This window comes from Arvicanthis niloticus, chromosome 7 (genome assembly GCF_011762505.2).
Source record: "Arvicanthis niloticus isolate mArvNil1 chromosome 7, mArvNil1.pat.X, whole genome shotgun sequence".
Taxonomy (NCBI): domain Eukaryota; kingdom Metazoa; phylum Chordata; class Mammalia; order Rodentia; family Muridae; genus Arvicanthis; species Arvicanthis niloticus.
The window spans coordinates 29,802,135-29,818,014 of NC_047664.1; the positions used below are offsets into that span (position 1 = coordinate 29,802,135).

The 15,880-nt window shown below is 40.2% G+C and overlaps 1 pseudogene; it reads left to right on the forward strand.

Annotated features, from left to right (window-relative positions):
- The window catches only part of LOC117712375 (pecanex-like protein 1 pseudogene), a 65,353-nt pseudogene that overhangs the window by 534 nt on the left and 48,939 nt on the right, over positions 1–15,880 (forward strand).

The following is a 15,880-nucleotide window of genomic DNA, read 5'->3' on the forward strand; positions in this document are numbered from 1 at the left end:
ACACGTTTTTGTTAAGTTAAACTGACTGATGTACAAAGGCAGATGAGACCGAGTTGTTCCTCAGCTTCTCCTTGATCAATGTCCACAGAGAAGAGCTCAATGGTCACTGCCCATGTGCTTGCTTAAATTAACCTCTGTATAATCATAGTAGGAGACAACGGTTCTCATTGAAGGATACACTGCACGCCTCGCTTTCTCTGCTTCTTGTGAGATAGGCGTGTGCTTGAATCCTTTCCTAGGTATAATAAATTTAGGAGCCTCCCACAGTGGAACTGACAGCAAAGGCAAAGACTGTCAACCCGCCTCCTCCCCCCGTGATGGGAAACTTCTCAAGGTTTTCCCAGCAGTGCATTAGGCAGCACTGTAAGAACCCACTGTTGTGCGCGTTTTGAGACTTCATGCCTTCCATTAACCAATTCTCAGACAGAAGACCAGTGTCTTCATTTCCCATGTTGTTGAAGTACTTTACATAGACTTTAACCCAGTTGCTAAATTGCTTGAATTTGTTAACCGTACAAAAGGGCCTACTCCCCGTTGATGGAGGGAAAGTAGATGTTTGATTAAGTAGATAGCTAGATATGCTTCCCCCCCATCTGGATGTGTTAAGGGGGTATGTTTGAAACTTAGCACTCAGTTCATGCCTTTCAGAAGGGGGGGAAGAGGGTATTTAACAAGGTTAATAATGACAGAAAGAGGAATTGACACCACAAAAGAAAAAGAATCATTCTAGCATTTCATGACAGTTCAAAGACAGATGTCGTTGGCTAAGTGAGAATCTCGTAGACATGGGGGTAATATACACCTTATATGCATATGGATTAGTGAAAGCAGACTGTCAAGTCGGGGAGCGTAAGATTGTCAAATATGAGACATAGCTGCAGAAAACCCGGAAAACTACTTACTATTTATTTCTTCACATAAAGACCCAATCCTGTTGTCTCTTCGCAGACAAAAGATCAAGTTTTTATGGGCTGAGGCAGGTCAAGGGTGGGATGTGACCAATACTTTGTTTGAGGACCTTCTGAGGACATCAGGGCTAGAGTCTATTCTCGTCTAAAATCTATTGTTCGCCTGAGCCTTACGCTCTCATTTGACGTTTGTTTCAGTAGATGTTATCTTTCAAAAGGGCCATGCCTTGTAGGTGTCCCTGGTGTAGAACTATATGACCACATGTTGAGCAAGTTATAATTGAAGTCTTTGGAAATTAGTGTAATAATTGTAGTCAACATCTCTGAGTTGATTTTAGGCTTTGCTACGAGACAAGATTCCTTCAAGAGGCAATTCTGGCCTGCCATGCTTAAGCAAAAGGTCTGGTGCTATAGCATACTACTAACCACAGATGTTCTGGCTTGGTTTGGTAGATGGAAGAGTCAGGAGAGCTGCTTATGATTTTCAATCTTGACCAAATCATTCAGTTCACCTCTCTAAGCTGTGATGTCTCTATGAAGGATATTGTCTATTAATTCTGGGATATTGTCTATTAATTCTTTCAATTGATAATCCATGGGTTAGTTTTGACCTAGGCAATCCATTTCCATGAAGATGGTATGGAGCTGAAAACAGCTTCTGTGAAAAGCTTGCTAGTATTTGCCATGTTATCTCTTAGTGTACCCCCCCCCACTATATTTTTATGTTATGCTCCAGAAGTCTCTAAGCTCTGAGAGGTAGCTATGCCCTATCAGTCAAAATACGTTGTACTCTCAAAAATACATAGTTTCAATCACTAAGTCTGTCATTTATGAACTGATCATGAATAAACACTATGATTTAAATGTGAAATGCCCTCCCCCTCCAGGCTCAATTTTGGATGCTTATTTTCCCAGATGATGGTGTTATTCTGGGTTGATATGCCAGCTTTAGGAATTGCAATATAGATGGCAAGTGTAACTCACTACAGATGAGTCTTTAAAAGTTTAAGGGCTAGGCCCTTGGTTCCAGCTTGTACCTACTCCTGTTCCCTGGCTGCTGTGATGTGAACAGCCCATTTCCATGGTCTGGCCATGTGAACTGAATTGTCCCACTATGCCTTCTCTGCTATGATAGGTGAAAACCCTCTGAAGTCATGAGCGAAAAGAAATACTTTCCTCCGTATGTTATTTCTGTCAGATAGTATGGTCATGATGTTGCAAGAATACAGATTAAGTTCAATACTGTGTGAGTGATCCTGGGAAAGACAGATTCTCCTAACTTGAGGCATCTGAAAAACACATGAAGACCTACCTGACCTCTGTCTGTGCAGAGCCATCACAGACTACTGGACATGTCTTGTTTGAGGCATGATCTTCCTGGGAAAGTCCTCCTGAGTAAAAGAAGAGTAAAAGTTGGTAAAGGCAGCATTCTGGGAAAGCTGCTTGCTGCATAGGCAAAGGAAGATTTAATGAGGATGAGCTAATACTGCACTCAAATAAGTGTATTGATCTGGGGGAAATCCTGAGGTTGGCTGCGAGTTGGGTCGCTGTGGTAAGTGGGAAATGCTCTGGGGAAAACCCATAACTTCCCCAAATGCCTATGTAAATGCCCACAGCATGGAAAATTAGCAGGAAGAGCTTGTGATTTCAGCGTGCACTGTCATTTATATTGGAAACACAGAGCTCCCAGGAAAGCAGTGAAGGTTAGAATCACAACTGACCAGGTTCGAAAACTTTCATCACCTAATGCTAGACTTTGTGGAAAACAGCTAAATGAAGGAATATAAACTTTGTGATAGTAGATTTTGATAATGAATATTGTGAAAATGTGTCCCAGAATATATGAAAAGTAAATGAAGTCTCAGATGACATTCTCTAGGGCAAAGACTTAGCAAGAAATTTGGAAGGGACAGATGTTATACAAACGGCTTTAAAGGAGTAGGTGGTAGTTTCTTGGTATTAAAGGTGAATAAGTTGGGAAAGGGTATGAATATAGTTGTCACAGTATCCTTATAGTTATGGGTACATATGTATATATGATCATTGTAGGTAAAATGAGCTTTGCTTACAGCCACAGTAAAGAAGACTTCACAGACAAAGCCAAGTTGCTAAGATATTTGCAATTTTTGATGATAGAATATTTCTATGTGAGGTTTAATGATATAATTATCTCTACTTTCATGTATCAATTAGAAGCTTTCTGCAATAAGGAGAAAGCAAATATTATTTAAACATAAATATTATTTTGCGGTTATATTTTCAGTAAATATGAAAGAATACTACATTTCCTAATATACAAAAATCTCTTAAAATTAATGAAAATATAGCAAATTGAAGAAATAACACAATTTAAGAGGAAATATAATACTGAACTGAATACAAAGAAAACATTAAAAGATGAAAAAAATTATGAGCTATGACTGTCACATATTAAAGATGGTCACTGAAGACAGAGACTAGAGTTTGGTATTAGCATTTACAGGAGACTTCAGTGGACTGTCAGCCTTACCCACCAGTATAAGTCAGCATAGAAAGTCAGAGATAAGTGACTGGCTAATATTGTTCCTTAGAATAAAGTTCCCAGAAAAAAATATGAAAAAAAATCCTTAAATGTTCACTATAGATAGGATAGTGTTTGATATATATGTAAAAATGAATATTGTGAGGATTTAAAAATAAATGATGTGTGTTCTTTAATTGAATGAATATACAAGATGTAAGAGAGTTTTAGGGATTTGGCAACAATTCATACCTGTATCTGATGTCTCACTAACACACAATCATAACTTGTGGGTAAGAAGCTCTTGAGTGATTTATCCTCTCCTGATTTTTTCCATGTTCCTTGACTGCACTATGTTATCACTTATCAGTAATTCCATCCAAGCTCTTTGGAGAAACAGAATGAAGAAGACAAGTGTATATATATGGCAAGAGATCCACAAGGCCGCTTGGCTCTGGAGATTATGGAGACTAAGAAGTCTTGTGTCTACACTTAGCAACTTGAAGACCCAAGAAAGTGGGTGGAGTGTTTCCAGTCCAAACAAAAAGACCTCCCCAAAACAGGAGTACCAAAGTCTGATGGCAGGAAAAGATAGATGTTCCAAATCAGGCAGAAAGAGAAAATTTGTCCTTCTTCCTACTCCTTTTCCTTTAGATCCTCCCATCACATTGGTGAGAGAGTTTGAGTCTAGAACTCAAGTGCTAATCTATCCCAGAATTCCCCTCACTGCACAAACATACCCAGAAAAAGTGGCTTATCAGGAGTTCTTCTACTCAGTCATATAGACAACTGGAATTAATAGTCCCAGTAAAAATGCTCTCAATAAAACTTAACCTCTGAGCTACCTCTCCAGCCCCTCAATAAGACTTTATTAACTTTATGCAAGTTAAAAATGTACTTGAGATAACTTAATTAGTTTTCTTCATACAAATAAAAATTCAACAACTCAAATTAGGTCATGATTATATTGAAAACTATTATATGATAACTGATTCATGTTTTGAAGGGAAATAAAATACATACACACAATGTTGTAGAAATTGTATTGAAACTGAAGAGATAAATTAATTCAAGGGTCTAGATGCACATATTTTGATAGGCTTTTTGTCTTTTATCCTAAGTCAACTCCAAGCTTTTGGGGTGATATTGGTCACATTCAGGGCAGGCCTTCTTGCATAGGTAGTCCCCTCTGGTAACCCTTTCCCATAAAGATGTGTCCAGAGATCTAACCATTAATAAGCAATATTTACCATCACCTCAAACCCTGAAGGGGATTTGAGAGCTCCTGGTTTCTCTGAAGGATATCCCACAGTACTGCTGTGGAGTTGGGAGGGGGATGGGAAAAAGAAAGAAACTAGGTGGAACAATAATGCACAGGTCATCAACTGTGGGAAATCAAGGCTCGCTGAGAGACTACACAGCACACACTGTTATATTGTTAAGCCCTCCCTCCCCTGAGGATTGAGAAAGAAAGCTATCTACTGACTTGTGTCTACCATTAAGAGAGGTATGCTTCTCAAGGGGTGTTAATATTCCTGCATTCTTCTTCCAGTGTGTGTGTGTGTGTGTGTGTGTGAGAGAGAGAGAGAGAGAGAGAGAGACAGAGAGAGAGAGAGAGACAGAGACAGAGACAGAGGCAGACAGAGACAGAGACAGAGGCGCAGAGAGACAGAGACAGAGAGACAGACAGACAGAGACAGAGACAAAGGCAGACAGAGGGAGACAGACAGAAAGACAGAGATAGATGCAGAGAGAGATAGACACAGAGTGACAGAGACAGAAAGATACAGGGAGACAGAGAGAAAGATAGGAGGAGGATCTCCATATCACTCTGCTAGTGAGTTTCTTTCTAGAAGGCTAACAATAATATTTCCATAGAAATAAAAAGTGAGTACTTTGAGGTCTGATTCTGACAGAAATTGTCTTCCTATTAATCTGGTTATTGGTACCTGGAAATTCCCTAAGCTAGACATTTTCCAAATTAAGGATGAAAACTTTTTAAAAATGCAATGAAAATCTTGAGCAGACACTAGTAGACCCAAATAATCAATCTAGGTCTCTGAGCTCCTGAAACCAACTTGGTCAATTCCTCAGTGTTTGTATAGAGATACAGGTAGGGTGCATTTCCCTGAGGTGAGCTATATATTACTTTTAGAAGTGTCAGGATAGGTCTATAACAAATCTAGTCACCTGCCCTGTCTTGTCCCTATAAATGTTAGGAAGCACTGGGTGAATGCTGATGAAATGTCACAATACAATGTAGTGCATCTAACAGGAGCCGATGGACAATGGCTGCTGCTTGAGTGGATAAAGGGTCCCCAAAGAGGGAGCAAAGACTGCAGAAACTACCATGATACTTGGAACAGTTGGTCTTGAGAGAAGCCAGACGACAGCTTCCTGTTGTCGCTTTGTTTGGTCTAGGAGGTTGCACATCTTCATGGACAGTGTCACAGCATAGATGCACACCAGTACTTCTGACTAGGAGCACTGTGTCTGCTGCTAAGGACCCTCTTTCTTTCTCCCTCCTCCTTCCCTCTCTTCATCATTTTCCTTTCGACATTCATTCCTAAGTATTTCCCACTTCCTATCCTTTATTCATACATGTAATGCCAATTGTTTTATTATTATATGCCAGGCTCTATGTATATGAATGCTAAGCTATAATACAGTCACTCGGGAACTCCAGCGTCTAGTGATTAAGACAGATAAGGCATGAATTGATGGCGTTCAGGTGATAATATTATGTAACAATTGTACTGAAAGCCCCAAGGAAGTGGGAGATCTCTTTAAAAACTAATTTATGGTTAAGATATTGAAATCTGGACATCATTACAACTTGACATCTTGTCTGTCACCTGTGCCTGCAGCATTGATACCCTTCTGCATTTCATCCTCAGAAAGCTGATAGGGCGTGCATGCTTTTAAGGCCTTTAGATTTCCTTCCTACAAGTGGCAGATGGTGGTTGGCTGTTCCGGCTGACTTGTACTTACTTACTGTGATCAGCAATACATATTGGGCATGGGTTTACGAGTAGCAAAGCTGTGAAGGGGACTTTGGACTCACTAGTGATCGAATGCACAGTTGCTACCACGTGAGGTCAATGGATCCACTTGTGATCTAAGCCATGATCCAGTTGTTTGCTCACTGACAGGATGTAGGCTACGTGGACCACACCATTGGAAGGTCAGGATGGATTACTTCGAACTTTCCCTCCCACTGAGGCATAATTCTAGCAAAAGTAAAGAATGTGGTGTCTAGTCTCTCCTCTTCCTCCTCCTGAGCAGGGACAGGGATGGAGATGGAAGAGAAACTGAGGTGCCTGGCCCAGTGGCCCTAGTTTGAAAGCCTGAAAAGGCACCGAGTACTTCCTGAGCTTCAGCACCACAAAATGCCTCTCGTTCCTTATTAGAAAACAAAAGTTTGGTTGATGTGAGGTGGCTTAAATGAGGTTTGCAAAGTAGAACGTTGAATTGAATCATTCTTTCTACAAGCGACCTGTTCTTGACTTCCTTTGGGCCACCATGGAGATCTTCAGAAATAAAGTGAGCATTTAGTTTCTTCATGGACAGGTGGAAGCATGCAAAAGGTGAGGGGACCTTTGGTGGCTCTTCTTTGCCGCCACAAATTGTGTACCTCATAGTTGTATAGAAGGGAAGGGGCGGATTCCTGCACCACAGTCTGGCCAGCCCTGTGGACACACTGCCCACTTCCAAGATCTATTTTTACTATACCTTTTTATGATTTGAGAAGTACCCTCGCCCGCATAATCTCCAGGGTCCCTACATTCCAGGGAGCTCCTCTGGGCGGCTATTGGGTAAATGAGTGACTCACAGAGAAAGGCTGAAACCAACCAGGAAGTTGGAAAAAGTGAAATGTACATCGCATTTCCCTGTCCTCCCCTTGTCTCTATTTCCCTGGCCAGGATTCATCCTGAGAGACTATTTTTACCCTGTTCCTGACCCAGCGAAACCTTGAGGTTCTGCAAATCTTACCAGATTTAGATTCCATTTGTGTTTTCTCTAGAACCTCTTATTTCTGGGAAAGGGAGCCCATCACAAAGAACTGCATTTAGCCTGTACTTATTTACCTCCTTCACATGGAGGGGTCCTTGCCTTTTTTAGGGGGACTCTATGCAGTGCCCCAAGCAGCTTCACCAGGGGAGAAACCTGTGACAATGTTGAAAGAAACAGGGAAATGTACATCATTTCTCCCATGAGCTGAGGGCACAGCATATACCCTTTCTTTGTGCTTTGAGGCTCTAACTTTGAGGACTTTGCAGCTGAGTGAGAAGTGGGTTTTACACTGTGTGTTCTCACCACAGTTCCAGAAGTGGTCTTCAGACTGCATCAGACCCTCTTCCAGTCTATACCTGCTGCTGTCATCTGGGGAGGAGGTTGCCCACTTCAGACTCACACAGTGTTGAAGAAATGACATCTCCCACACAGCATTTCCCACCATCAGCACATAGGGCAAGGAGAACCTAAGAGACAAGAGTCTCAGTAGGGTAGAAATCATAAGAGGGGCTTATAGCTGTGGGAAGCCCAACTGTCGTTTTTGCTAGTCTTGAATTTTGAACCTATCCCAAGTCACTGTATAGTTAACAGAGGAATTTGAGTGGAAGAGAAAGATAATTTTGAGCCCCCTTTCTCCTCTTCTCTCTCAGAACATGATGCTTTGTCTAAACTGAGAGTGAGACCTGGGGTCTATTTCTGGTTCTGCCAACTGACTCCTGGGTGACCTCAGTCACTTCCTCTCATAGAGTGTTCAGAGTTCCTCTCTCTGAAAAGAACTTTAAAATATTCTTCCAACCAGAAATCTAGTCTGAGAACCTAGCATAGAAACTAGACACAGGTCTTGATTGCCATATGCAGAGCCTCCACAAAACTGATTTAGTCAGGGTCCACAACGCTCAGGCAGAATATTCTCTCTTCATTTTCTTCTGGCAAAGATGTGGCCGAATGGAGCAGGCTGCTCCGCACGCTTTGTCTGACCTCATCAAAGTCTGTGGGTGAGCAGCTGGTTCCATCCAAAGCTGGCAACGAAAGACCCTGGAGAGCAGGGCTGGGCTGTGCTAACATTAGGTGTAAAAATGTCAGCTAGAGAAAAACCTAAGGGTGTTTATTAGGTTTGTGCCTTAACTGCACATAGGTAAGCCAGTAAAATAACAGGAATAAGGTGTGTGTGTATGAGTGCGTGTGCGTGTGTGTGTGTGTGTGTGTGTGTGTGTATCTGAATTCAGGAGCAAAGAAAACACTGAATCCAAAAGAAGGTAAGAAAAGAGTGGGAAAAAAAAAAAGAAAAATCAAAAGCACAAATAGAAAACATGAGATCAGGTGCTGGAGGTACATCAGAGTGTATCATGAGCTGATGTCAACTTCAATAGCCTAATCTCTCTGATTGAGACTGAACTGCATTTCTAGCATGAACAATTTCCAAGAAATCAAGACCGGAGCTGAAAAACGTATGACAGCTAAATAAAGACTAAAACAGCAGACAGGTGGGCAGAGATGGTCACATCCTTACCAACAAGGAAGACTAAGGTGAAGAAGATTATGAGAAAAAAATGTGGCCAAAACTGCCAGGGAAATACTGTAGTTTCAAACATTTAAACTAAGAAACAACTTCACAGTGGAGAAACATGAAAACATGTACAGGCCCAGAAAGAAGAATAAATGAGCGTACCAATGTCTATTGCAACGGAAAGATGCACTATGTTCATGGATAGACCTCAGGGCTGGTTTAAAGATGCCAGTTTAAAAACTGATCTGGAGAATGTAACTTAACCTTAAACAAAGCTTCACTATTTTTTTTTTTTAAAAACATAGCTTTACAAGATGATTTTTTTTTTATTGTTTCGTGAAACAGCTCCAAGGGTTAAGAATAGCTAAGCAAAGAGACTGACTAGTGGGACAGGAAAGAAGGTGCCCAAAGCCAACTTATATACACGTGAAAATTTAGTTCACAACTGAGCTAGAATTATAACTGAGAAAAAAGGAGAAAAAAATCCCTTTGTTATAATTGGAAACTAATTCATTATCCACATAAGGAAAGAAATGAAAATGAATCCGCTCTTCAATCATTTCCTTCACAATCAAATCACTAAAGGTAAAATTTTCAACTACTAAATTTTTGTTTTAGAAGAAAATATACACTACAAGTAAGATTATTTAAATTAATAATAAAGCAAATAGCAAAATAAGCAAAAAGCTTGAAGAGGTACCCATAAGAAAGGAACATGACCTATAGACAAGAAAAGATCCCCAATCACAATGACTAGGGAAATGCAAAATTAAAACCACATTATCCTATCACCAGAATGGTAAAAATTAGAATATTCAAGACTATTCATAGGAATACTCTTTGTAATAACAAAGGCTTTAAGAAGCCAGGAGGTCCATGGGGAAGTGAGTATTTTATAACGTGTGATGTGTGCTTACAATGGAATGGGATGCCACAAAGCCAGTAAAGGGGGCTAACTGTGCTACATGGCAGTGTAGATGAATGCACCAATTAATTCTTCAATGGAAGAAGCAAACTACAAAAGAATATAAAAATTGCTATTCTTTCTTGTGGGATCAAAAGACATAAAAATCTTTCAAAATATATTATTGACCAGTTCCTGAAAAATGGAAAACCATTTTTCTAAGAAACCATAGGGCAGCGACATTTTTCTAAGAAACCGTAGGGCAGCGACCTCAGATCCAGGACAGTGATTAATCTGAGCAGGGATGGAAAGGATGAGACAGTGACAGTTTTCCTAAGGTAGTGAGTGAGTCACGGCTATTGAAAGACTGGATGTTACATTCTGTGAGTTGTTTATATTATAGTTTTTATTCAATATCTGAGTAAATATAATATCATTGACAGGTTTTTAATTTCAAACACTTGTAGATTTTAACATGTTATTATTTAAATAAAAATTCCTAATATGTATACATCATTTTTTAACTTAATCATTTTTCTGTTAATATAAGATTAAGTTATTGTTTCATGTTAAATTATTTTAAGGTTCATCTTAGTAATTTTTTTAAAGAAAGGAAGTGTCCTCATTTATGAAAAACAAGGACAACCTGTTTTGCTGTTGCTCTATAGAAGGGTTAGATGCTAAGTCCAAAGCCTGGCTCAGGAAGCAGGTAACTAACCTCATGTGTGCAAGAGAGAGAGAGAGAGAGAGAGAGAGAGAGAGAGAGAGAGAGAGAGAGAGAGAGAGAGAGGAGAGAGAGAGAGAGAAGAGAGACCTCTTTTCCTATGGAGACAACACAAGGGAAGGCAGACGGCAACAGGTATAGGAGTGGGTCTCTAAAACTGACCCACATTCTGAAATGTCTCACTGAAGAGTGTCTGCCTTAGTAATAAAACCTTCAATTTGGCTAAGTTTACTTTTTGGTTCTTACTCTAATCCATTTCCCTCTTATATGAAATCTCTTTTATACAAATTGGGTATTATGATTTTTCTCTCTGTAAAATTCACAAATTAATGATGAGGACAACTACAAAATACAAGACTAAGGAGTTGGAAATACAGAGGGATGAGAAAGAGAAGGAATGAAGGAAGGAAGGAAAGAAGGAAGAAAAGAAGGAAGGAAGGTTGTAACTTTGCAACCTTCTCTGCCAGCAAGTCAGGGTAAGATACCAGTGAATCTCAGGCATATGACTACTATCACTTTTCTGATATTTAATCAATGTTTATCGATTATTCAATTTACTGACTATAAATAATTTATTCAATTTTAAACAGGTCATAAATGAATTCTTTTATGAGAGATAACTCAATTTTTAAAAATATGTTATTGCAAAGATGGCCAAACTCACCATTTTAATATAGACATAGTAAGTAATGGATCACAGAAACCAGGAGCACAATATTCAAGCAATTTAATGACAGTTTAGGAATAAGACCTCTATTAGACATGCCTGGAATTAGAGTACACTGCTTTACTGCTTTCCAACAAGAAGACTTCTAAATTCCCAATTTAAAGCTGATATATTTAAGCACATGAATTAGTTAGAGTGGGTATCTGTGTAAGAGAATAAATTGGGGCAGAGACGGAGCCATTGTCATAGTGGTGTGCAAACCCGATTGCTGGCTTATTAAAAACTCTGGGCTAATGTTCCGGAAAGAATGAATTTGCTGTTATAAAAATCTTCCTGCCTCATGATGCCTGTGCAGCTGAAACACCATGTCTAAATTTAGCACATGCTTGAACAAGGAGATTAATTGAATTAAGAAGTATTTATTAAAGAAGAAATAAATAGCTCTTACCAATTAATGAGATCAATCAGTCCGACCACTAAAGAGAGCCAGGGAGGTGTGGCAGTGGTGTGGGCTTCACAGATATAGAGGCCGATAGACAGGATTCCAGAGTCTGTGGACCCATTCATGAGCTGTATAAATTTAGTGAGGGAGGAAATGAAGTGTAAAGAGAGTAATTGAGCCATCGTATGATCAGATTAAAGGAACGCATCACCTCCGACTTACCTTCCCTTTCTCTTTCTTCCTCCATCTACCAGGCATTTCACTTACATATTCCTCTATATTGACTATTAAATCTGTTTTGTAGGCACAATGATTGATAGCTGCCACATAGTGACATTTGTCATAGTTTGTTACTCGCTGGACTGCAGCAATATGTGGATAATGGTTTCTTTCTGTTTAGAACAATCACGTCCCATTTAGACATTCTGGAGATGCACAAAAGCCTCACGGTCACTTCCTGAAAATGCCAGTCTGGCCATCGACACATAGATGCAGGCTTTTCTATCAACACTACTACTTTCTGGATAGTTGTTATTTCTGCAATTTGCAGGAATGGAGGAAACACTCATTTGATACATCTACTATATCAATTTCTTGCTTCATAGGTTATAAATAAAGCAAAGGAACTTTCTCTCCAGAGCATTAGTTCCTGTATATGCAGTACTGTTTTTTTTCCCGATGACCATCATTAGGATAATTGGAATGATTGATGGGACACGGGCTAAGCCTGGGGAACTCCAGGAGCTATCTGGTCACATTACTGTGGCCAGAACAGCCCCTGTGCCTGCATTTTCATCAAAACCTGGTAAAATCTTCCTTGTCTCTATGTATGTGCCTGGGTCACTCACAGGATGAATGTCGCCTGGTCCTGTCTCCATGAAGGCGAAACCCAGGCTGTCCAAATGCTTAGTATTTTCTGTAAACCAACTGTGAACTAGATACAATATGGGTAGTTACTTATGTATCTCTGAATTCTCTTAACACCTTCTTCAAAAACACTTCCTCAGTAAAGATGAATAAAGTTAAAGCCTCCAATGCTGGTTATTTGTGAAGTCAGATAATTAAATCTTGACATACTTACTGTCTCATCTTCCACAACCTCTCTCCCTTTGCCCTCTCAGGCCCTCCCAATTCTTGCTCCACTGACCAACTCTTGCTGCTTCTGTTCCTAGGAGAAGAGGGGATAGGGGTTAAGAACATGGTATCATGTTTGGATTGGGATCCTTCCTACTGTTCTACTTCCCAGACAGATTATTTAGCCTCTCTGATTTTTAGTTTTCTCATATGTAAAATGATAGTAATGGTAGTATCTTTCCATACGATTGTGGAGAACACTAAATGATCTAGAATTTATAAGGTATTTAAATGCATGCACGGCACTCAGATCTAAGTCAGTGGGAGTGTGATGGTACAATGATCATGTAAATGTACTGGAATGGCACCTGGCTTATGTCACATTCTCAACTGAATGTGGTATTCTCTAAGAATTTATTATGTTCATCCTGCGTAACTACTCTTGTGTATTCTCTGACTTCAGATGTTAATGTTTTTAAACTTCTTGACATGGCAAGAGTAAGTTTTTGAAAGTCTCTTGGGGATGCCACAGTCCTTTACGTGACTTCCAGGATTCCTTATGTGGTGTGTTTTCAAGGACAGGATTCTAAGGCTGTGTATGTATGTGCACATGTATTGACTCCACAACAGGTCTTTAATAAATGGGTACTGGATGAATAAGAAAAGTCTTGGTCCCAATCCCAAATAGTATGCAATTCTGAGCTGGAGACTAGGAAGCTGCCATGAGGCTGCTTGTGGGTAGGAAGAGCCTATGGGACCATCTTTCTGTGGCCCTGCACTTTAGGGGGCTGCTCTTCTTCAGGGTGCAATGGTTTGTGGCTGCAGGAGTACTCCTGCTTTGCAGCAAAGGGGATAGATAACCAGAGTCTGTTAAATCTTCTCATTCACTGCAATGCAAGCATGCCATGAACCATAGCATCACAAAGGAATCATTCCACAGCAACTTTGCAGTCTGGCAGACAAAAGAGAAGGCTTGGTGTAATGGCCCTTTGGTTCCTAATTAAGTGGAGGAGTTGTATTGGACACAAGAAAAATCACTGAAATATACCAGAGTAGCAAATAATTTAAACCACCACTCATCATTTCCATCGCCATTAAAAATTGGAAATCCTACAATGTATGTATGTAGATGGTACATAGTGCAGACAGTGATACTCAGGGAAATTGTATAGGCACCACTGCTTTCCTGGTCTTTCTGATCCTCATTTTAAGACTAGAGAAAAGCTTGGTACAACCATGAGTGTGAGCAGTGGTCATGAAGCATCCCAATACGTGGTCCATCTAGGCTGCATTCTTGCTGTGGTCTACCCGATTTGCATTACTACTGGTAACAAAAGCTAAAGGGACTTTTGATTACACGTATGAAAATAACTAGTGGATCAGCAGTCTACGTCTGATACCATCCTTTGCTCCTTTGGTTGGAGCCCTGGTAATGCACACAAAGTGTGTAACTGAAGAGATGACAAACAGTGTTTTGATTTTCTTTTTTGGTCAGTGTCTTGATTACTAGGGTTTCCTTTGTTGCTGGAGTGCTCTGGCTCCTGTCCAGCTTTTCTGCACTTCAAGGGATAATTCTTCTCTTGTGCAAATTTTCATCCTAACTTAAATGGAATCCCACTGTCTGTTACTACATGCAGCTGTATTTAGCAGGCTCAGACTCCTGTGTCTATATAGCTTTGGTTGTTTCTGAATTCAAGGGAACTGTTTTTCTTCCAGTGTAGCTTTTCTAGAACATTCTGGCAGCTTTCTTCAGACGTGGCCATGACTTCCTCTCTTCTGTTTGAAGGCATTATCTCCACTGGATTTAGTGTGAGGAGAAACAGGGTTCTTACCAGGGCCCATTCTAACCACTGTGAATGTGGTTCTCCATTCTCCATTGACTGAGTCTACCCCCACCTCCAGCAGCTGCAGACCTTTGAGGTTTTGCTGTTTAACCCCTTCACGCCCACTGACGGTACTTACTGTTTAGACCATGTCTCACCAGATGAATGGAACGTAAAGGTGGCACGCATGTTGGAGCACAGCTCAGGACCTCTTCCGATGAATTCATTTTAGAAGCAAGCACTTTTAAGATAATTCAAGGCTTCCAGGTGTGGCTGTGGGCTGTTTGCATCTGAGGTATACTCCCGGGAGTCAATTCTGCAGCCTGCAATGCTTTTCAGATTGGGCTTTTTAATAGCAGAGGCTGAACAGTGGCAATACTTCCTTTACTTAATTCTATGTTCATTTTTAGCACACACACAGACAGCCTCGCTCGTTACACATTTATTACTCTGCAGTGCATTTGGCAACACACACAAGATTCCCATAGCTGTCCATAACAGGGAACTCACACTGCTTGAGCCAGACCTGTCTCATCCCCTCTGCAGTCCCATTAAGTTAAAGAGTAAATTATTAATAATGCTGACTAAAATCAAAGCTCTAAATGACAGAAACAAAATTAACCAGCACTGGGGAAACAGAAGCATTTAAAACAACAGAGAAACATTTGCTCCCACAGAAGAACACGTCTTGACAGTTATCAGAAGGTATTACCGTGGACCATCGTGTGAGGAGTAAATTACTACAGAGACTGACAGAGGAGAGAAGGGAGCCTACAGAATTCATTAACTGGCTGTGTAGCTTCATAAGCAGACAGTGATATTAGTGCAATGGTTTGTAAAAATGATGCTTTCTGGCCTCTTTATTATTTTAAAAATAACAGGAATAAGTCTGAATCAAACAATTTGGATTTGGTCTTTAAAAAATAAAAGCAAAAAACCAAAAGACAAAAAGGAACCATAGAGTCCAAATTTAGGGGCACAAACTTCCTTCTTAAAATAACTGGTAAGACTTAAATTTGTAAAACGACAGTTCTTTCTAAAGCTTATTTACAAAGAACTCACAGCAGGCTGAGAGAGTCTAGATGCCCAGTTGTAGCAGGTGACCTGTCATTCCAGAGAGAAGGCAGGCTCTGCACGAAGCTGCTCAGATTTGTAAGTCAGTCTGTAGCCTGGTCTGGATTTGCAAGAAGATTGGACCAGAAAAAGCTCAGGCTTTGAGACAGGCTAAGCCTTCTAGTCCATATTTCTGGTGCTAGTGTCCTGCCACCAGAGGAGGGAGAATGTTTTTCTTGAAACTGCAGCCTAAAGTGAAGCTTG